Here is a 24356-nt window from a genome sequence, read left to right as displayed (position 1 = left end):
AGTTGGGAGAAAATTGGTTTTGATGTGATGTCATGAAAAAAGTCCTGGACCAAGAAGACTTTGGGTCAAGCCACAATTCTATCACTTATTCAGTGTATTGATGTTGGGTTGGTTACTTTCTTTCTCTGAACATAATAGTTCCCATTGGTGAAATGAAGGGATAGAAAAGATTGGTGATACCAACCCTAAATCTTATGATCTCCCATTAAATTGGGTAGCTATCACTAACTAAATCTATCTGAAACTAACTTGCTCCCTGGGGCCCATAGTTTAGTCACCTCCAAATAGTGTCATAATTCTGTAGCCTGGAGCTGCTTTCAAGTAAAGATTAGCTTCTGTGCTCTGTAAGTTCAAATAGATAGGTGGCTCCATATATGCTATTACTATGACTTTGGATAGGCCACTTAAGTTTATCTGCCTTCAGTTTCTTCAACAATAAAGCAAGAAGGTTGGACTAGAATAGGAATTCTTAAACTTTTTTGTGCCTTGGATCACTATGACAGTCTGTTGAAATCTATGGATCCCTTTTTAAAATAACATTTTTATTAAAAAAAAATACATATACAATATAAAATTGAGGAAATATTAAATCTCAATTAGAAGATAGTGAAAATAAAAATGTAATTTCTTTCCCATCCAAGGTCATGGATCCCTGAAACCTACCCATGGACCCCCAGAGGATCTTGAGGGACCCTTCCAAGTCTACACCTTAGCCTAGATCAAGCATCCAAAACAAGTCTCCTGTTCACTTAAAAAAAAAAAAATTCCATGAAACCTCAGAAAATCAGGAAGCTATTGTTGGCCTCTCATTCAAATATTCCTAGAAAATCATTAACTTGTAGCCTTTCCTTGCCCTCAATTCACAGAAATGAAAGAAAGAGTTAGAGTATACAGTTGTGTTATAACCTCCTCTCCCCCCAAAAAATCATCCTGAGAGCTCACAAAGACAGGCCTCATTGACTACTGTTCCCAGTTACTATATTAAAGTAGCTGGATTATCTTCTCTATATCTCAGTTTTCTAATCTGTAAAACAGGAACACTGAACATGGATGTTTTCTAAGACTCCTTCAAACTCTACTATTAGTTATTCTTTGTGCTAAGGAGCACCCAATTTACCCAGTATAGATCTCATTTGTATATAGTTTGCATGTTATCTCTCCTTTACTCTATGAGGTCCTTGAAAGCAGGAATTGGGTTTTTTGGTTGATTTTTCCCCCCTTTCTTTGAATCCCCATTGTCTACCACAGTTTGTAGCACATAGTATAGATGCTTCATGCTTATTGACTTAACTTGATTCTTTGGCTTCAATTTCCTTAACTGCAAGATAATGAAATCAGACTTGATGACTGCAATGTCCCTTCTAGTTCCACATTTATTCTCCTATCATAATATTATTTAGCATATTTCAGTGATTTCAGAATCTAAAGGGGCTTTAGAGATCCTTAATTCCTCAAAACATCCGACTTTACTCTTTTAAAGAAAAGAAATTATCTTTAAAAAAAAAAAATTGTTATAGTTTTTTATTTACAAAGCATATGCCTGTATAATTTTTCAACCATGACCCTTGCAAAACCTGCTGTTCCAAATTTTTCCCTCCTTCCCCTATTCCTTCCTCTAGATGACAGGTATCCCAATACATGTTAAATCCAATGTATGTATACATATCCATACAGGTATCTTGCTGCACAAGAAAAATTGGATCTAGAAAGAAAGAAAGAAAAAAAAAAACCAGAAGGAAAACAAAAATGCAAGCAAACAACAACAGAAAGAGTGAAAATGTTATGTTGTTCCACACTCAGTTCCCACAGTCCTCTCCCTGGGTATAGATGGTTCTCTTCATTACTGAACAGTTGGAACTGGTCTGAATCAATTCATTGTTGAAGAGGCCAGTCCATCAAAATTGATCATCATATAGTCTTGTTGCCGTATAATGATTTCCTGATTCTGCTCATTTCTTTAATAGTTATGTAAGTCTCCAGGCCTTTGAAATTCCTGTTGGTTGTTTCTTACAGAACAATAATATTCCATAACATTCATATACTATAATTTATTCAGTCATTCTCCAATTGATGGGCATCCACTCAGTTTCCAGTTTCTTGCCACTACAAAAAGTGCTGCCATAAACATTTTTGTACATGTGGATCCCTTTCCCTCCTTTAAAATCTCTTTGGGATATGAGCCCACTATCCTGCTGTATCAAAGGGTATGCACGGTTTGATAATTTTTTGAGCATAGTTCCAAATTGTTTCCTAGAATGGTTGATTCATTACAACTTCACCAACAATGTTCAGTGTCTCGTTTCCCCAAACCTCTCCAAATTGTCATTATCTTTTCCTGTATCTTAGCCAATCTGAGAGTTGTGTAGTGATATCTCAGAGTTGTCTTAATTTACATTTCTCTGATCAATAGTGATTTGGAACACCTTTTCATATGACTAGAAATAGTTTCAATTTCTTCATCTGAAAATTGTCTGTTCATATCCTTTGACCATTTATCAACTGGAGAATGGCTTGATTTCTTATAAATTTGAGAAAATTTTCTATATATTTTGGAAATGAGGCCTTTATCAGAACCTTTGAATGTAAAAATGTTTTCTCAGTTTATTGTTTTCCTTCTAATCTTACCTGTATTAGTTTTGTTTGTATAAAAATTTTTAACTTAATATAATCAAAATTATCTAAGAGCATTTGATATTTTTCCAGTTGTTTAGATCTGACTTTATTTGTGTGGAAAGTGTTTTGTAGTTTTGCTCATATAGTTTCTGATTTTCCCTTGGCAAATAGATTCCCGAATATTTTGTACTATTGATGGTTAATTTTAAATGGAATTTCTCTTTGTATCTCTTGCTGTTAGATTTTATTAGGGATGTATATGTGGATATAGGTTGTAGTCTGCAACTTTGTTAAAGTTGAGGATTATTTCTAATAGCTTTTTAGTTGATTCTCTAGGGTTCTCTAAGTATAATATCACATCTTCTGCAAAGAGTGACAATTTGGTTTTCTCATTACCTGCTTTAATTCCTTTAATCTGATAAAGAGAATATCTTACTCAAACTTTCTATCCATGCCCATCAGAATTCTGTACACTAAGTACAATTAAATAGGTACTTATTTTATATTTGGCATATTTTATATGTTTTAGGTTCTAATATTCTTTGTTTTAAGAGATATTCCAACTCTAATATTCTTTTTTTTTTTTAATAGCCTTTTATTTACAGGTTATATGCATGGGTAACTTTACAGCATTAACAATTGCCAAACCTCTTGTTCCAATTTTTCACCTCTTACCCCCACCCCTCCCTAGATGGCAGGATGACCAGTAGATGTTAAATACATTAAAATATAAATTAGATACACAATAAGTATACATGACCAAAACGTTATTTTGCTGTACAAAAAGAATCAGACTCTGAAATATTGTACAATTAGCTTGTGAAGGAAATCAAAAATGCAGGTGGGCATGAATATAGGGATTGGGAATTCAATGTATGGTTTTTAGTCATCTCCCAGAGTTCTTTCTCTGGGCGTAGCTGGTTCAGTTCATTACTGCTCCATTGGAAATGATTTGGTTGATCTCGTTGCTGAGGATGGCCAGGTCCATCAGAACTGGTCACCATATAGTATTGCCAACTCTAATATTCTAAGAAAAAAGATCAGAATTTAGAACTGGAAAAGAAATTAGAGATCATCAGGGACAAATCTTTCACTATAGATTTGAGAAAAGTGAAATTCAAATAAAGTAAATGGCAAGACCAAGGTCACACAGTTAATCATCTAGAATTTGAACCCAGATCATCCAATTTCAAACTCAACTATCTTTAGATAGAATCCTTGCTATCTAACCCTTGCTTTGACATTCTGTATTCCATGGTTTCTTTTAGCTCTAACATTTTTTATTCAAAGGTTATCCCCTACGACCTTAAGATTTTATGTTTAAAGGTATCTTACAACTCTCAGGCAGCCAAATGACAGAATGGATAGAGTGCCAGGTCTATATAGTCAGGAAGACTCATCTTCTTGAGTTCAAATCTGGCCTAAGATATATACTAGCTGTGTGACCCTGGGCAAGTCCCTGTTTGCCTCAGTTTCCTCATCTGTAAAATGAGTTGGAGAAAATGACATCTTAATCTAGTATCTTTGCTAAGAAAACCCCAAATGGGGTAACAAAGAGTCACATAACTGAAATATCTCAGCAACAATACCACCTTACAACTCTAAAAAGAAATCCTGTGACTGGATAAACTTGATACAAAATCTTCACTGAATAATCTTTTCCTATGTTCCTGCAAGGCAGCCTGGGGATAGTTAAATCACAAAACTTGGAATAACCAACTTGAGTCACTAAATCTTCAGAGAGCATAAATACTCCTTTTGTTTTTCAAGATCTTGAGGGAAAGAGTTTCTCTCTGATCCCTTGGCAGCTCATTCTAGGTATCACCTCCACAGATACCCACAGTCAGGAAGTTCTTCCTCAAATCTAACCTACATCTCAATTGCTGAAATGTATATCTACTTTCCTGGGAAGGAACAAGAGTAAAATTCATTGCTTAGCATTTTATTTGCTATGAGGAGGAAGAGGGAACAATAGAAAAAAAATTCTGGAAAGAACTAAGGACACAATTTTTATAAACATGGCCAATTTGAAGTGAGGGGATTGGAAAGATCAGGAAAGTATTTTCTGTGAACCTTTCTTGTTCTCCTGACCCAGTTCAGAAGCTGTTATTTTGTTTGTGTCAATCATTTTCAATGAAGTCTCCAGCCCCATAGTTTTCATGAATTTTCTAGCTGTTTAAATAATAGTGAGCAATCATAAAATATAAAATGATTTATTAAGATTAAAAATGACGAAAAATGTTTCTCTGTGTTCTATGACACATAGCAAATTTATTCTGCCAATTTAGTGGGACTCCAGTGCTTCTATTTTGACATTATTCCTCATATCATCATCAATAAGAGGTCAAAAAGTTAGAATCCTGGGGCCCTCACAGTTGAATGAGGCAGTTATATAGTAAAAGCAAAGAAGCTGGAAAATCACTGACACAATTTAATCCAGAAAGGTTAAATACCCTTCCCAACATTCTCAAGGTTAAACTGTTTTTTCATCTTACTCAATACTTCAATACTTGTTAAAGTAAAAAGTGAGAGAAAAAAGTAAGCATAACAATGGGAAGAAAGCACTAATTTGGAGTAAAAAGAGTTGGGTTCAAATTCTACCTTTGCTACTTATTAGCCAAGCAAATTTGGGCATGTTGAAGCCATGCTCCCCCTATATGATGCTGTTTCTTCATTTGTAAAATAAAGGTTCTGAACTAGATAACTTCTAAGGTCCTTCTAATTCAAATATTTGTAAGAGCACCTCCTATAGAAGGATCAATGTGCCAAACCTGGAAGAGAAAAATTTGCAGGTCATTCAGTTCCTGCCATCATGGCAAAGCACAGTAGCATGGCAGAACGATTATGAGATTTGAAAGTCGCAACGAAGCTCCTTCAGGGCAAGGATTGTTTCATTTTTGGCTTCTTATCCCCAGAGTCTAAACCAATTCCAAGCACATAGTAGATGCTAAATAATTATTTATTGATTTAGTGACTTGGGTTCAAATTTCAGTTGGCATAAGCTATTTGACCCTGGGCAACTTCTCTGAGCCTCAGTTTCCCCAATTATTAAATGAAGAGCTTGAACTTGATGGCCTATAAAACCTTTCTAGCTTTAAATTTCTAAATTCTAAGAAATTGAGTCACTGGATAGTTATCTCTTTCTGAGAGTTCATAATTTATGCTGGTGGAAGACAGAGCCACGCTGATACAAGATCAATGGATGTGGCCAAATTATTTAGGTGTAAAACTCTTTACATATAACACTTTATACATGTCAGGTCTGAAACTTTCTCTATAACAATTTATTTACAATTCCTGCATGAGAAAGAGATTGCACTACAAGATTTCTAACATCCCTTCCACTGCTAATATTTTGTGATAAAAGTGAGGCCTAAAGATCTAAACTGACTGACCTATTCATACATCATACCTCTAACATGAAATACTCTTCTTTTTGGGGGGAGGGGAATGAGGCAATTGGGGTTAAGTGACTTGCCCAGGGTCACACAATTAGGAAGTATTAAATGTCTGCAACGACAGCTCCAGGGCCTATGCTCTATCCACTGTGCCATCTAGCTGCTCCTATACATCATACACCTAATTAATCAAAGAGCAGGAGTTTGAACCCAATTCTGATTCCACACCCAATGCTCCATTCATTATACCAGGTTAATTCTCTCTTAGGATGCTATTGACTAATACATGTTAATTCTCCTAGAATCATAGGATCTAAATTTGGAAAGAGCTTTAGATATCATCTACCCTTTATAGATGAGGAAACAGGTTCAGAGAGATAAGTTGCCCAATGTCAAATAACTAGTCAGTGGCAGAACCTGCCACTCTAATCTAAATCAGAACCTTTGCCATGATATAGCAATCCCTAACTCAATTAACACATACCTCTCCCCCCCCCCTTTTTTTTTTTTATTATAGCTTTTTATTTACAAGATATATGCATGGGTAATTTTTCAGCACTGACAATTGCAAAATCTTTTCCAATTTTCCCCCCACCCCTTCCCCCAGATGGCAGGTTGACCAATACATGAGTTAACACATCTCTTTAAGCATCTCCTTTAAGGGTCAATTAAGCTTAGGGAGTTTCCGGCTCCTTGAGAGGTTAGTGGGAGAAAAGATTTGGGGGCAACTGATACTTTGGCCATTCCTGGGATTGTATTCTGTAGGCAGTAGCTTAAAGAGAAAGCTAACTTTGTATACTTGCCTAGTCTGCTCTGTATTGAATTCAAAGTGACAGGGGAGTAGAGAGAGATAGTTACTAAGAGGCCTTCAAGATCTCACCCCTGACCCTTTTACCTCCTCTCCCATCACTAGGTGTGCCTATTTCAAAAAGGTAGCCCCATGTAGATACCTAAGAGTAACATGAACCACAGAATCACAGAATATGATAAGAGGGACCACAAAGTCTTAAATTTAGAAGACAGAATTTACACCCTTCTTTTTACATTAAGTCTAATTCTTATATGAATAAGATAACTTTCTACAGCATCCCTAAGTAGTCATCTAGACTCTATTTGAAAACATCCAGTCATGGGAAACTTACTACTTCTCAAGGCCACTTATTTCTGTGGTGGACAACTGTTAGGAGAGCCAAAATCTGACTTTCTGCAACATTTTTCCATTGTTCCTAATCTCTGGGCCATTCAGGAAGAACATAAAGAGTCCAATTACTCTTCTACATAAAAACCCATCAAAATTTGAAAAAAAGTGTTTTCTTCCTCCATTCTGCTCCCCAATTTTTTCTTCTCTAGGCTAAGCAGCTCTAATTTCTCCAACTGATTCTTGTATGGCATGGTATCTATGCCTCCTACAGTCTTAGCTGCCCACATCCAGACTACATCTGCCCATCTAGGCTCCAATTTATAGGCGTGGCACTTTGAACTACACACAATATTCAAGGTGTGTTTTGTTTATGGCAAAGAACAGTAGAACTATCACATGCCCCATTCTACACAAAGCCCTGTGGGATGCAGTGTGGTATGGAAAAAAGCTCTCTTTCTTCACAGACTTTAGAGTTGGAAGGAATCTCAGAGATCATCTTTTCTAACCTCCTTCATTAAACTTTTTTTTAATCTTTTGTTTTTATATCATTTTCCTGTCGAATGAATTCTTCCACCTCCCCTATAGAGCAAACTATCCCTTGTAATAAGGAAGAAAAAATGGAAATGGGAGGGAGCAGTATGGCAAAGCTAACCAATATATCAACAAAGTCTGCTGGTATGTGTGATATCCCACACCCTTTGTCTCCCACCCTTCTGATGAAGGGAAGAAAATGCATTTTTTTTTTAAATTTTCTGGGGCCAACCTTGGTCATAAAAATTATACAGAATTCAGTTTTGCTATTGTTCTTTCCATTTACAGTACTATATTCATTGTGCATATATTATTTTACTAATTTTATTTAATTTACCTTGAATTAGTTCATTTACGTTTTCTCAAACTTCTCTGGATTGTTCACATTCATCTTTTCTGATTTCACAGTAATATTCCATTATGTTCATATACCACAATCTTGTGGTGGTGGTGGTGGCAAAAAAATAGAAACTGAGAAGATGCCTATTACTTGGAGAATGATTTCCTCAATATGAGGGAATGCTATTGTGCTATAAGAATTGATGATGGAAATGGAATCAGAAAATAACTTAGAAAGACATATGAACTAGTGCAAAGTGTAATCAGTAGAACCAGAAGACCAATTATAGCAAAACTGTAAAGTTAATCAAATATGAAAAACTTAGTAACTGATCAACACAATGATCAACCATAATTCCAGAAGAATTATAAATTTAAAAAAACATACTATCTATCTCCAAATAGAGAGTTGATGTACTCAGCTTACAGACCAAAGCATATGTTCTTCTTTTTCTTTTTTTGTCCTTATTTTTTGGGAAAGATGTGGATAATGTGGGATTTTATTTTGTATGATTATACATATTTGAAATGAGTTTCATTTTTCTTGCCTTTTCAAAGGGTAGGAAGGTAGGAAGAAAAGGAGATAATTTCAGAATTGAAAATAAAAAAAATTGAATTTTACAAAAGTAAAGCTTTGAATATTTGGTGTCTTTTATTTCTATAGTATATATATGCCTTGAAACAAGATTTCCAAGTCAAAGAATTTAGGCATTTTAGTCATTTTCTTAATGTAATTGCATCACTTTCAAGAATGGTTGGACAAATTTTACAAATCCCTTAACAATTTATTAAGGTGCCTGTCTGTGGTCCCTCCAAATTTGAGTGTTCCCAGCTTTTTTTTTAATCTTTTCCATTTTAGAGGCCAAATCTTCAGTTTACAAATAAGGAAACTGAGACTCAGAGAGGACATGAAGTAACTTGCCCATGATCACACAAGTAACTAGCAGAGTTTCAAATACATGTGTTCTTTCTTTAAATTCAGAGTTCCATCCTATACATAAGAATTCTACAAAACCAAGATTTGTGTAGGAAGTCAGTGAAAATGAGCTTTTGAAACAAAGCTAGGAATGACTGGAGCTTGGCTTCTCCCCCAGAAGCACCAAATGCAGGGTTTTGGTACATTATTGGCTGTCTCCCAATGAACTTGTTTTATTCCCTGCATAAGCTATGCTGACAGGTGACAAATTGCAAAAAGTAATGTTACAGCAGGATTTAACTGTCTGCTGAGTCACACTTTACTGCTCCAGTATTGTGCAAAACAGCCCCAGCTTTCATTACTAATCAAAGCTGCCATTAATTACCCAGATATAAAGGACGTTTTGAAAATGTTCCCCAAATGATACCGGCCGATTGTCTCAGGGCTGGTTTTTGAATGCAGCTCTTAAAGCTGGGTCTGTCAGACAGGGTCAGCTGTACAAACTCAGATCTCAGCTGCAGTAATGTTCATGCAGAAAGTCCTCCTAACAGCACATCTGGCCCATAGAATCATAGGGGCTGCAAGGGATCTTAGAACACAGAACAGAGGATGCACAAAGTAAAAGAAATGTTAGATATTATCTAGACCAAATCCTTTACTTTAAAAAGATGAAACTGAGGATCAGAAGAGGAAATAAATCCGATAAACCAATATTTACTAAGTACCTACTGTGTGTAACACACTGTTGGGCAATAAAAGACAAATATGAAAAACAGCTTTTGGAAATATTGAGTTGGCGATATCACTGGAACCTCCCAATGGAGATATCCAGTTCACAGTTGTTAAAGTGAGACTGGATTTAAGAAAAGATTGAAACTCCCTCCCACACCCTCAAAAAAAAATTTTTTTAAGAAAAAAGATTGACCAATTTTGAAACAAAACTAGGAATGACTGGAGCTTGGCTTCTCCCCCAGAAGCCAATCCAAGACTAGAACCCAAGTATCTTGGCTATGAGTCAAGTGTTCTTTCTACTACAAAATACTGCTTCCCTGGACCCACTTTTATCCCCCTCCCTCAAAAAGACAGCCACCTCACTTCCTTAATACCTCTTTGCCTTGGGCCAGTATGTTTCTATTTTGACACTGATCTCAAACTGCCATTCCTCTCCATCCCTCTTTCCCAAGAGAGTCACTAACCTTGATGTAGGAAAAGACTACATCTGCACAGATGGTCCTGAGCCAAGGAATCAGGAAGAGGGAAACCACACCTTAGAAGGAGCCTCAGCTAGGCTAATTTCTCTGTTGGGGTCTGAGAGAGGGAAGGAGGAGAAGGATGAGGGGATGAGAATGGGCAAAGAGTGAAAGCTATAAGCATAAGAAATATACTCCTATTCGCTTGACTCATAGGAAATATTGGTTCATGGAATTTAGAGTTGAAAATGCCCTTGAGATCATCTTGCCTGATACTATGGAAAGTACAAAGGATTTGGAATATGGAGGGATGAAGTTTAAGTCACTTGACTTCTGGGACCTCAATTTATTCATCCACAAAATAAAGGAGTGAGTTCTCAAAGGCCCCTTCCAGCTTTAAATCCAACGAGGAGAAAACTGAGGCTCAGCAAAGGGGAACAGCTTGCTGAAAGTTACACAGGTATTAAATAGCAGATGGAATTGAAAGCAGCATCTCTAACTCCAAATTCTTCTTAAACTGTAAGGAAAGTACCTCTCCCAACACCCTAGGATAAAAATCTTAGTCAGTTACCCTCATATGGAGTCATCTATGAAATTCTGTTGATTTTTCCTTTGAAATGTCTTTTGCATCTAGGATCATAGCATTTTAGATCTAGAAACAATTCTAGAAATCATTTAGAACACACTTTTCATTTTAGAAACATAGGATTGGTGATGCTGAGTAACTTGTATAAGGTGGTACAGCCAGAATCCAAATCCAGATATACCAGCTCCAAATCTAATGGTCCTTTCTACCTCACCAGAACGCCTTCTCTGTTCTGTCTACTCCATTCCTGTTCCTCACCATTCTAATACTGGCTCTAATTACCTTTGCAACAGCCTCTAGTCTCTTTTCTGCTACACATATCATCAGATTAAAATTCTGAAAGTATAACTCTGATCATATCACTCTACTGTACAAAAGTCTCCAATGGCTCCCTAAAGTCTGCTGAATAAAATTTGAAGACCTTAGCCTGGCTTTTTTTTTTTTAAGGTACTCCATGAGCTCACCAGGTAGGTATTTAATCTTACCCTCCATTATAAAACCTCTGCTGCACACAGGCCAGTCATCTCCTTCTTCTAAATATTTACCAGGTTCATTCTTTGCCAATGCCTTTGCTCAGGATACATGTCATATATCCCCTTTCTTCTTCCTTCTATTCACCCCATTATAGTGTAGCTAGAGAAAGGGCTGGACTAGAGATTAGAAGTTCTTACTCACTGCATAACTTTTCCCAAATCTCACTACAATGCTGAACCTCAGTTTCTACATCTGTAAAACATAAATAACTAAATCACAATGTAGTTTTGAGGAAAGCCTTCTGTAGATCTAAAAGTGCAATACTCAAAGGAACTATTCATTTTCAAGGCTCAACTTTAAACAATGCCCTCCTCAAGAAAGCCTTACCGGACTCCTCCAGCCCACAATGAGATATCCTTCCCCTGAACTATTCCTTACTATCTATATCTCCCATTGCATGTTGAGCATACATAGCCTTAAACAATTACTTATCTGGTCCCATCTATTTTCCCAATTTACCAATCAGGTCCCTGAAAGCAAAATCCCAGGAATTTCCCTTTTTCTATTACCTCCATTTCTAAGAATTAATGAGACAGAGACAAAGCAGGTGCTCACTCTAAGGGTAGAGTAACAGCCTACAATGTAGCTGAGGAAACAAAGAACTCTTACAGTAGTATATGGTTATGGTATCAGATTTATGATCCAATGAATCTATTGCTGAATGAGTTCAAACCCTAAACCTAGCAGAAACACTTTAGGGAGGTGGTTATAGTGTAACAGTAAAACAACTAGACTGGATACCAGAGACATAGATTTGATTGAGTCTCAACTCATTTAATTGAAGGGAGATTTAAGCAAGTCACTTTTCCTCTTTCAGCCTTAGTTTCCACATCTGTCAAACAAAGGGGGGGAGGGGAGGGGAAGAGACTAGATGACCTTTTCCAATTCTCTTTCATATGTGAAGACAACTACCAGCTCTCATATTCTATGGCTCTATTCTAGGAGAGTGACTCAAGAAAGAGAGAACAATTGAATACATATCGATGTGGTACTGCAATACAATGGAAATTCAGAGAAGGGAGATGTGAAGGTCCACAGTCCATCCAACCCCCAAGAAGATAGAATAAGACAAATTGAGATTCACAAGTAGCAATAGAGCCTTGATTGCAATGCAAGCAAAAGCTTCACAGCAAAATAGGTTGGTATTCTCTGAATTCTTAAAAAGACAAGGAAGTTTATGCTAGACGTAGCTTTAGGTTTTTAAATGTTTGGATATGTAAGGAGATGGTGTCAACGATCTCTGGAAGGGCCAGATGTGAGAATTTAGATTATTTTAGCTATGATGTTACTCACTATCTTGATGACCACTGATAAATAACAACTTCCCTGGGCTAGAGTTTCCTAAAGGAGATAAGAACATTTGTCATCTAATTCACAGGGTTATTGTTAAGCTCCAATAAGATAATGTAAACAAAATGCTTTATAAAGCCTAAATCACTGCATCAACATGAACTACTAATAAATGATAAAATATACCAAACCCCCCTCAGTCCTGGACTAATGTTTTTGGAATGGTTGTTCCCAGGCCCTTGAAGGTTCTTTATAGAGCTCATTCCTGTGGTTCTGCTGCACTACAGCTCACCTTGTCAGATTAAAGGAAAAGGCAGGTGGTGGGTCACTTCTCCAGCATATATGCCTAGAGGCAACCCATTCTCAGAGAAAAGTGTGGTCTTTTCAAGGATCCAGGTACAAAGCAGGATGAGACTTGTGGGGCATCACACAGTCACCTGACAGGATGCCTCCAATTAGGTTTGCAATTACATTTCCAAAGGATCATTTTCTCATATAAGCCTGGGGGTGAGGGAGTGTCAGTGATGAGGGAAGGAGGTGGGGAAAGCTAATGAGAGGGAGAAACATTGGCTCACAACAGAGAAAGGAGTTCCAGCTCTGCCTCTCTTTTAGATCTCAAGCATTATTCCACCCCCCCTTGAAGGGAAAAGAACACCGATTTGGAACAAGGGGAACTGTTTTCAAATCCTGCTGGAGTCAGTTACTACTTTTTTACCTCAGGCAAGTTACAACTTCTTAGGGTCTCAGTTACAAATCAGTGAAAAGAGAGGGGATTAGACTAGATTGCCTTTGTAGTCCCTTCCAGCTCTAGTCCCATCTATATATATGACTTCCCAGAGTTGCTCTTATTTACTGAAAGAAGAGTCATATCTAAGTATTATAAAGGCAATGAAAAGACTCCCTCAGTGTACTATAACTATAAGGGAGAAGCATCATAGAATAGTGGAAAAAGGATTTGGGAGATATTCCTAGTTTTCCCATGAACCCATTGGGTGGCCATGGAGAAAATCACTTTCCCCTTATTTGTATCAGTTTTCTCATTTGTAAAAAAAAGGAGTCAATAATACTTTCACTATCTACATAAGCTAGCTATACTATTAGAGAAAGTTGCTAACTGGAAAGAAAGAATATTGTGGAAGAAACACTAGCTTTGGAGTATAGAGACTTGGATCCCCTAGTGATCCTGGTAGTTATTTGCTATTTGTCATAGACAAGTAAGTCACTTTAGACTCTCTTGGAATGCATTTCCTCATTTGCAAAAAAAAAAAAAAAAAATTGACAATAATAACTACCCTACTTAACTTAAAGGGTGTTGCAAAGATCAAGTGAGACAACAGATTTGAAAATACTTTGAAAAAGTAATTATTAAGCCCACTCACTCTCTTCCACCCACATATATGTATATTTAGAGCTGGAAGTGACCTTAGAGAGTACTTAGTTCAACCACCTTATTCTACAGATGAGGAAACTGATATGAGTTGCCCAGGATAAGAACTCCAGTCCTATGACTCCAGACTACAAAAGAAAGCTGGATTCAGTTTTCTCCTACTTCCTCCTTTCTCCTACCATTTCTGCCTCCCAGGAATATCAAAGAAGGCTAGGCTAACCCAAAGATGAAATCTTATGAATCTGCTCCCTATGGCTCTCAGCCTAACTCTAACCTTTTAGTCTTTGGACCTGGAGAGACAGCATGGAATCATGGAGAACTTGCCCTTGAGTCAGGAAAACCTAGATTTGAATCCTGCTTCTGACAACAGACACATGATCCTGGGCAAGTCATTCAACTTGTCAGTGTCCCAGACAGCTTTCTAAGACTCTAAATTTCACCGAGAATCTATCATCATCATCACCACCACAACTTACTACCATTAAGATGTTTCCAAACATCTATGTAAATGGAATGCCAGTAAGGGACTATCCAGACAAGCCTGCCCTAAGCTAATAATTTGAATTTGGAATATCTTTGATTCTCTGATATCATGGTTGGACACTGGATTGATTAGAGTTCTTAAGTCTTTCAAAATTGTTTTTCTTTGTAATTGTCATTGGATCAATTGTTCTAGTTTTCATTCTGCATCAATTCAAATAGGCCTTTTTGGTTTTCTTAGAAATGGTTCTTTTCATTAATTCTTATAACAGAGTAATATTTCATATATTCATACACCATTTGGTATGAAATTTGGGTCCCATCTTTACCACCTACTAGCTATGATTTCATCTCTCTAGACCTTAGTTATTTCTTCTAAAAAATGAAGGTGCAATGAATTTTAAGATCTCTTCCAGCTCTAAAATTCAATAACTGATTCCTGAATTTTAAAATGCCATCATCTTCCCAAGAGAAAAATCCCCATTGCCACAACAATCACACTAATGGGTACTGAGCTAGCCTGAGTTCGGATCATTTCAAATGTTTATTTTTTAATAGTATTTTATTACACACACACATACACATCCTTGCACACACCAGTTACACATCAAAGAAATTTTTAGCATTCATTTTTACAAGATTTTTAGTTGCAAATTTCTTCTCTCCCTCTCTCCCCTCTTTTCTTCTAAAGATGGAAGGCAGTTTAATAGTTTATACATGTGCTATGATGTAAAACATATTTCCATATTAGTCACAATTGTGAGAGAAGGCACAAATCAAAAGAGAAAGAAAACCACAAGAAACAATAGGGTAGGTAGAAAAAAATGCTTCAATCTGCATTCAGAATCTTTATCTGGATTAAGTATAGTATTTTCTTTCTCGAGTCCTTTGTATTTGTCTTGGATCATTTTGATGCTAAGAAGGACTGAGTCATTCATAGTTGATCATCACACAATATTTCTGATGCTTTGTACAATGTTTCCCTGGTTCTGCTCATTTCATTTTGCATTAGTTTATATAAGTTTTTCCAAGTTTTTCTGAAATCTGCTTGCTATAATTTCTTATTACACAATAGTATTCCATTACATTCATTTTGTTCAGCCATTCCTCAATTGATGTGCATTCCTGCAGTTTCCAATTCTTTGCCACCACAAAAAGCGTTGTTATGAATAGGTTTGAACAGAAAGGTCACTTTCCCTTTTTATGACCTCTTTGGCATGTGGACTTAGTGGCGATATTACTGGATCAAAGGGTATGCACAATTTGTTTGCCCTTTTGGCATGGCTTCAAATTGTTCTACAGAATGATTGGATTAATTCATAACTCCATCAACAACACATTAATGTAACAATTTTCCCATATGCTCTCCATCATTTATCATTTTATTTTTTAAATCATATTAGCCAAAGTAATCGGTATAAGGTGGTATCTCAGAGTTGTTTTAATTTGTATTTCTCTAATCAAAAGTGATTTAAGCACTTTTTCACATACGTAGATAGCTTAAATTTCTTCATTTGAAAATTGCCTATTCATATTCTTTGATTTATCAATTGAAGAATGGCTTATAGTTTTATAAATGACTAAATTCTCTATATGTTTGAGAAATGAGGCCTTTATGAGACATTTGCTGTAAAGATTTGTTTCCCAGATGTCTGCTTTCCTTTTGTTTTGCTGAGGCAATTGGGGTTAAGTGACTTGCCCAGGATTCACATTTGAACTCAGGTCCTCCTGACTTCAGGGCTAGTGCTCTATGCATTGCATCATCTAGCTGTCCCCTGTCTGCTTTCCTTCTAATCTTGGTTGCATTGGTTTTGTTTATACAAAAGCTTTTTAATTTAATATAATCAAAAATATCCACTTTACATTTTGTAATGCTCTCTATCACTTGTTTGGTTATGAATTCTTCCCCTCCCCATATATCTGACAGGTAGACTATTCCTTGCATTTCTAATTTGATTATTGTGTCACCTTTTATGTCTAAACCATGTACCTATTTTGAGCTCATTTCAAATGTTTAAAAAAAAAAACCAACAGTGCTGGAGGCAAGAGTGTGTTGAAAAATAACACCTGTGGCAATTAGATACTAAATGGTAGCCAATGTCCCCCAAAATATCTAATCTCATGAAAGATGATGAGGTGAGCGAAATCTTTATTCCGATCTCAAGCAATTTATTGGACATTTGTTCCCTTTCAAAATCCAGTGTATATTTAGAAAAATATCCACTGGGGGAGGAGATATCAGACCCAGGCAACAACTACAAGTCTGTATGAGAAAATCAAGGCAGCTGCTAGGGTAGTAACAAGAATAAAAGAAAGCAAAGTGTCCTTAAAAGCTGAGATCCACAAGTCCCCAAGAAATCCATAGATAGATTTTGGGGAGTTTGTAAATCTGAATAATTAAAATGCATGTTTATTTTTTACTAATTTCTAATTGAAATCTATATCCTCAATTACTTAAAAACATTTTGAAAAAGAATCCATAGATTTCATGACTCTTTCATGCCAAAGGAGTCCATCACACACACACACACGTTTAAGAAATAAACTAAAGTTTTCAGAAGGTATATTATTAGACTAGAGTCTCAAATCAATGGTACAGTAATAAAAAGAGAAATGGATTTGGAGGTAGAGGACTTCAATTAAAATCTCAGCTTTCCTACTTACTATGTGTGATCTAAATGAAATCATCTTCCCTCTCTCATCCTCAGTTTTCTCAACTGTAAAATAGGTATGGCGAGAATAGACTACATGATCTTGAAAGTCCCTTTCAGATCTAAATGTTATGATCCTATCAATTATTCCTGTGGTTACAATTTTGCTGAGCCTATTTTGGATAAAGCTGAAATTATAGCAAGGTCTTTCCATTCAACTAACTTTTAAATACTTACTATGACACCAGGGATACAAAGACAAAATGAAACAGTATCTACTCTCAAGCATCTAGTATTCTGTTGGAAAGATAAAATGTGCACATAGACAAGCAAATATAAAGTCATATAATGAGGTAGCAAATGCTAACAATGGAGTAAGGAAGGGAGTTGAGTAGGTGAGGGTGGTGGATGGGGGGGTTCTTGAAAGAGTCTTGAAAGAGAATAAGGATCCTGAGAGGCAGAATTAATTCCATCCCAAGAGAATTGGCATTTTAGAGGATCCTAGAAAAGGAATGTACAACCCCCTCCTTTACAGAAATGTCTTCTTTAATGGTAGAATTTCAGAAGTCATAGGCCATATAATCATAGATTTTGAGTAGTAAAGAGCATTACAGGCCACCAAGCCCAGCCCTCCCTATCTTGCAGATAAGGAAACTGAGGCACAGAGCAGTAAAGTAATTTGCCCTGGATCACACAGCTAGTATCTAAGGCAGAATAAACCTTGTACCTCTTGGTTCTAAGTTCAGAGTCTTATCCGCTATAACATGTTTCCAGCGGAAAAAAATATTTTGGAGATTGGAGGTTCTTCCTGGAAGAGATGATCTCTACAAAATATGGCTTAAGACTGGCTTGGAGTCTAATCTAAAACTCTGGCTCATCACCAAATCTGACTATTTTTTCATGATCTCTTCAAGTTCTGGTTCTCTAGGTAGGCTGCTGTCAAGGGAAATATTCTGAGTTCAAGGAAGGATATGAGTGCAGAGCAAGAAGTCATCATAGTAAAGCAATTTAGACATCTCGGTTAAGCAAAATAAATAACTGACACCCTGTACCTGCTTAACAACCAGCATTCTTATGCCCCTTTCACATTTTTCAAGTTTCACACTCAACTAAGCCTATCTAACCCTGAGGGAGGGAGCTGAGATTTGAGCTCAGAGTGGAAGATTTGAGTTTACCTTCAGGCCCTGCCTCTTGCACATAACTGTAGAACTCCTGGCAAATAAGTCATCTAACCTCCATCAGTCCCATACTCCTCAGAATATGCTCCAAGATTGTAAAATGACTTAGAAAGTGAATTCATTGAACCAATGGAACAACAGGTCCTGACAAATCCACAAAAGTCTTCAGTTCATATCATGCATCTGCACTGAGATTTATACCACAGAACCAAAAAAAAAAAAAAAAAAAAAAAAAGAGAGAGAGAGAAAAGGAATCTCAGAGCATTGAGTTTTAGAAGAGGAAGAGACTTGACAGGGCTAGACAATCCCCTTCGCTTTAAACCTCTCAAAGTGTTTTCTCCCCTACCAATGGATTGCAAGATCACAGATTATTATAAAAGGTTACTCATACTTATACATATGAGTGATAACTATGTAACACAGGAGATAAAGCACTGGACCTGCAGTTAGAAGAACTAAGCCCAAATCTAGTCGCACATATTAGTATGTGATCCTCAATCTGTCTCAGTTTCTTCATCTGTAAAATAGTCTTAATAGCACCTACTTTCCGGGATTTTTGTGAGAATAAAAAGAAATAATATTTATAAAATGCTTTGCAAACTTTAAAGTGCTTTATAAATGCTAATTGCTATTTTTTGTTGTTCTTACTTTCATATCAACACACAACATTCATCTTTCTTTTTTGTTTTTTCTATTCACCTTTTTCACCTGTTATGTATTGTTTTTCCCCCCTCTGATTACTCTCTATATAAATATGCTTCAACATTCTTACTGCCCAGAGACAGGAGATGGATTAGATGATTTTTAAGTTTTCTTCTGGCTCTAAACTCTATGAAAGCAAGAAGATATGACATGCATGTCCTTAACATCCTTTGTATGTGAAAAAGAATATAGCAAAAAGCATGCTCATCTTTTCTGGGGAGCTACATCTCTATCTTGGGTCACACCATTCCACTGGTCTTTGGAAGGCTAGGGACACTTCTGGAACAGCCAAGGCAAAAGTAGCTTAGTGAAGAGCACAGGAAGAGGGCCCAGGAATAATGTTGCTTATGAGGCAAAGAAGTGATAACTAGAACCTCTTTTCCAGGACCCTGGGACCTTATGAGTATTCTTACAGATTCACAAACTCAAAATCCTAACATGTAGGAGCAGAAAGAGATCTTTGAAAACACTAGTGATACTGTCACATTTAACAAAGGAGGCCTAGAGAGAAGTGATTTATTCCAATAAACATAATAAATTAGAAGATCCAGAGTTGGAGTCCCGTCCAATATGCTTTCTATTACACTATATACTATCTCTACCACCTCCCTACCTTTTGAAATAGACATGCACAAATGAGAAGGGGGAGAAAATAACCAAAGACCCAAAAAGTGATATAATAAAAAAAGCCTTTAATCTGATATCAGAGGATCTGAATTCAGAGTCAGAAGACCTGGATTCAAACCATGAGTCGGCAACTGACTATAGTGTGATCATGGGCAAGTCACAACCCCTTTGGACCTTAGCTCCCCATTTGTAAAATGGCTGAGAGGTTGGACTAGATGGTCCATTCCTAAATCAATGATATTACTATACTGAATGGATGAAAACCACTACCAGCACCAAATGAACTGGTTGCAAAAGGCCACCTAAATGCATTTTCACTGCAGAAAAAGGCCACCTCCAATTCAGCAGCCTCCCTGGAGACAACAGTTGCTCTGAATTATTAAAATCAATTACACTAAGAAAGAACTCAGACAGACAGGGACTATAATAAACACTCAAGATAATTCCCACCACTAGGTAATAGCTCCTTAGAGAATTTTGGAAGATGACAAGAATCTTCTGAAAAAGAAAATGCCATTTTCTTAAATTCATGCCGTGGAAAGAAAAAGAAACATAAGGAACAAAAAAATAGTGGAAAGTGTTCATTTTTTCATCTTTCTTCTTATTCCCTCATCTATCTCTCATATTATTGCTAGAGGAAAAAAGTAGGGACCTTTTCCCTTACATTTAGATTCAAGCAAATGGCAATAAGGCTCTACCTCTTGATAGGTCCTAGGAAGGGAACTCACTCCTAAAATAGGACCTTAATTCCAAAAAGGGTTAAGTGCAAGATGAAAAGTGCTCCTACTCTTAACAATCAGTAGGCTATTTAGAATCCTTTTTAGAACCTAGACCTTTGGAAAACACCATAGGCAAGCATATCTCTCTGTTTTATGTCCTGCCTTATATTCATGATCATGATCACACAAAGTTATAGGATGGGAGATACCTTGATAGGAAGAGAGCCTTCAAGGAAGGTTTTTGCTCACTGAATCAAAAAACATTTTTTTATAATCAACAAACACAAAGGAAAAATAGGCAAGCATTTATTAACTACCTACTATATGCCAGACATTGTTAAATATTTTACAAGCATTATCTAATTTGATAAGCAGTTTTTACTTCGTTTGACAATAAAGTAGAGTTAAAATAAAATTCAGATATGGAATATTACTTGGGAGAATTGGCCTGTTCCCTAATCTTCATCGAGGATGCCCTGAATGCATAACAATTACATTATATTCCTAAGAATATTATATAGATGACAAAGTAGGCATATGGTTTGGCAGTTTGGGGGTTTCTCTTTATTGCCTCTTTACAGTCTCAATAAAGTTTGAAATATTTTTCATACTTATATCCTTTGTATCTTGTTATTCTCTTCAGATACCATGTGAATGAGTCTCTTAAAATCTTTATATATCTAAAGATAGCAAGCACAAATCCACATGTTCTACTACCAGTATCCTCTTCATGTCAGAAGAAAGTAAAGTCCACAGTGGCTAACCAATGGGAGGGCACTTGGTCCTCACATTAATCTTAGGAGACTATCATTAGCTTTATTTTACAGTTGAGAAAATGGAGGCAGAGAACTAAAGTTACTTGCTCAGGGTTACATAACTAGTAAGTATCTGAAGTTGGATTTAAACTCAGGTTTTCCTGAGTCCAGATCCAGTATTTTATCTACTGCACTACCAAGATGCCTCAGAAAAAGAACTTTAAGAGCCTAGTTAAAAATTCTATGAGGTCAAAGTATCAATTCTTATTTATATTTGTATCTGCCCCATTGCTTAGCACCATGTTCTATACATAATAGCTACTTAATAAATGTACATTTAGATCACTAGGGAAAAGGGGACTGACTTGGAATAAGATCATTTCAGGGAAATTTTACATTTATTAAGTATCTACTATATGAAGGAGGAAGGAAATACAACATGTATATCAGTAATTAAACCCTAAGTGATTTTTTTGAGGAGGAAGAACACAACAACTATTGGGGAACTAAGCCAAAGAAAGTGGGACATGTGATGATCTTTTAAGGAAGATAGAGATTCTGAGAAATCTTTTCAGAAATTTAGTTGTAAAAGGGAAAAGACAGGAACCCAGCTGGAGAGAAATGGCATTGTCAATGGAAGATTGTTGTTATTTTTGTTGCAGTCATTGTTGAAGATGGGAAAGCCAGACATTTTTGTAGGGAACATGAAAGTAGCCAATGTATAAAGAGAGTTTGAAAAATCAAAGAAAGAAGGAATGATCAAAGAGTCACGCTCCCAGAACAGCAGAGAGGGGAAAGGATCAAAAGCCTAAGTAGGAGGATTGGCTTCAGCAAGAAGGACTACCTTTGCATTAGAGACAGGAGTTAAAAAAAAAATGAGATGACTTACATGGAAATGTTTTGCATGACTGTACATGTACAACTTATGTCAAACTGTGTTCTCAGTGGGAGGGCAGGGAAAAAGAGAATTTGGAACTCAAATTTTGAAAATAAATGTTTAAATATTTTTCACGTGTAACTGGGAAAAAATAAAATATTAAGTAATGTTTTTAAAAAGAATGAGGCAGGAAATGGGAGATCACAAAGCTAATAGTTACAACTCAGTGAGGCTCTTTTTTGCCTCAACTCAATGAGGCTCCTTTTTGCCTCAACTCAATGTGGCTTTTTGCCTCTATAGTAAAATATAATATCCTTTGATTAACATATAAAACCAAAGAATAACCTGATTCTACCCTACCTTTCAAGCCTCACTATGTATTATTTCCCTTCATACACTCCATAACCTAGCCAATCTGGCCACCTTGCTGTTCCTCACATAACACTATCTTTTACCTCCATGCCATTGTATAGAAAGACAGTTCCCCATGGCTAAGCCACTCCCTCCTTACTTCCACATCTTAGAACCTCTAGTGTCCTTCAAAGCTAAGCTCAAGTGCCAACCTTTATAGGAAAGCTATCCTGATTCCCCATTTTTAGTGCCTCTAGTTCTCTATGAATTATCTGCTATTTATTGTATATATAGGGATAATATCACATATTATGTTTCTATTCTGATAGAATATAAGCTATTCTGAGGACAGAAGACTACTTTATTTTTCTTTGTTTCCCCAGACTATAGCACAGTGCATCATAACACAGCCAGTGCTTAATACTTGATCGACTAATAAACATTAATAGACAAAAGAGCTATTAATTAACTATTCTATCTCCACCATTCCTCTTACTTCTGTCCTCTCCTCTGCTGTCTCACTACCATCTCCTAGATGCAGATCCTCATTAATATTAGCCTAGATGACTGCAAAAACCTAGCAGGGTTTCCTGTCTCCTTCCTCTGTTCAATTATCTTCACACACTGCCAAATTAGCGTTCCATGTGCAAACATCTAGTCTTGTCCTTCTTCTGTTCAAAAATTCTCAGATGTTCTAACTGCAAATGTAAAGCTATTTCATCTTACTAGAGGCTTGCTGGTTTTTAAAAGAATTAGGACGACATGATTTTTCCAAAAGCATGGTATATATCCAAAGAATTTACTTCCAAAGGACTTAATAACAGTGATAAGGAAGTGCTACCAGTTCCTTGCCTTCCGAAAACTTATTCTTGACTGTTGGTTTGTGATTTATATTTTATCAGCCAACCCTTCCCAAATATGTACATAGATAATTAGCTCTAAATATTTAAAGGGAGATTTTCCAACTATTCCTCTATACACAGACAACACACCACTGAAACAGCAAGTTGGCACAGAAGGAACAAGCAACCAAACACATCAACAACTTCAACAAGATTTATATCCCAAAACACGTGGGTACTGCATGATTTATGGCATTCCACAGCAGCCCCAGGAGAGAAAAATAATTCTCATCTTCCCCCACTAAAAATGTATAATAATCATGCTTATTGTTTTTATATTTAAATAATGGCCACCAGAACACAGTAAGCTACCAAACTGTCTCCTGTCCCTTCACAGAGAAATAACTCAAATTGTACACCCAAACCTAAGTGATGCAAAGAGAAACTCCACAGGGAAAAAGTTAATACTTATTTTCTTTTTTAAAGATTTTTATCAATAGGTTTTGTTTTTATATCAACTTTTCCAAAGATATTCCCTTCTCCCTCCCCAGTCCAAAAAGTCATCCCTTACAACAAAGAATAAAAAATAAGGAGAGAGAAAGTACTTTGGCAAAAGTAATCATCCAATCAACCAAATTTGATGGAATATGCAATGTTCCACATTCACAGTCCCCCACTTCTGCAAAGAAGAGAGGATGATACATTGGGAAAATATTTTTAAATTCTCAGAAAAGTTTGGAAGTAACTTGTCAAAAGCAAACAGTAGCTAATACTACAAAGAGGAAATAAGAATGGACATGAGGAAATGGTGTCATTACTGAAAACACCGTGGCATAAAAAGTTCAGGACCTAGGTGCTTCTTTCTTCTTCCTGATGTACAGAAAATCACTTCTCTGCTTTTCTCTGGTATCTTCAAAAGACAGCTAGTTGTTGCAATGGATAGAGACTAAATCTGGACTCAGGACAACCTGAATTCAAATCCAGTCTCAGACATTTGTTAGCAGCATAATCATGGGCAAAACACTTAATGTCTGACTACCCCAGTTTCCTCTTATGTAAAATGAAGAGGAGGTAATAATAACATCTATCTTTCAGTTTATGATAAGAATCAAATGAGAGAGTATTTATAAAATGCTTTGCAAACCTTCAAGTTCCAAGTAAGTGCCAACTACCATCATTATTATTATTAACTCATGGGAGGATCCACTGGACCCAGGGTAAGTGTTGATTGAATCATAGACTCAGATTT

At 36.4% G+C, this 24356-nt stretch overlaps 1 protein-coding gene across 2 annotated transcripts in view; it reads right to left on the bottom strand.

The window, feature by feature from the left end:
• Positions 1–24356, bottom strand: part of DAB2IP (DAB2 interacting protein) — a 321975-nt gene that overhangs the window by 250404 nt on the left and 47215 nt on the right. The window lies entirely within an intron of this gene.

This window comes from Sarcophilus harrisii, chromosome 2 (assembly GCF_902635505.1).
Source record: "Sarcophilus harrisii chromosome 2, mSarHar1.11, whole genome shotgun sequence".
Taxonomy (NCBI): Eukaryota; Metazoa; Chordata; class Mammalia; order Dasyuromorphia; family Dasyuridae; genus Sarcophilus; species Sarcophilus harrisii.
Note: the sequence above shows the minus strand (reverse complement) of the source record. Positions and strands in the feature narration are given on the sequence as shown.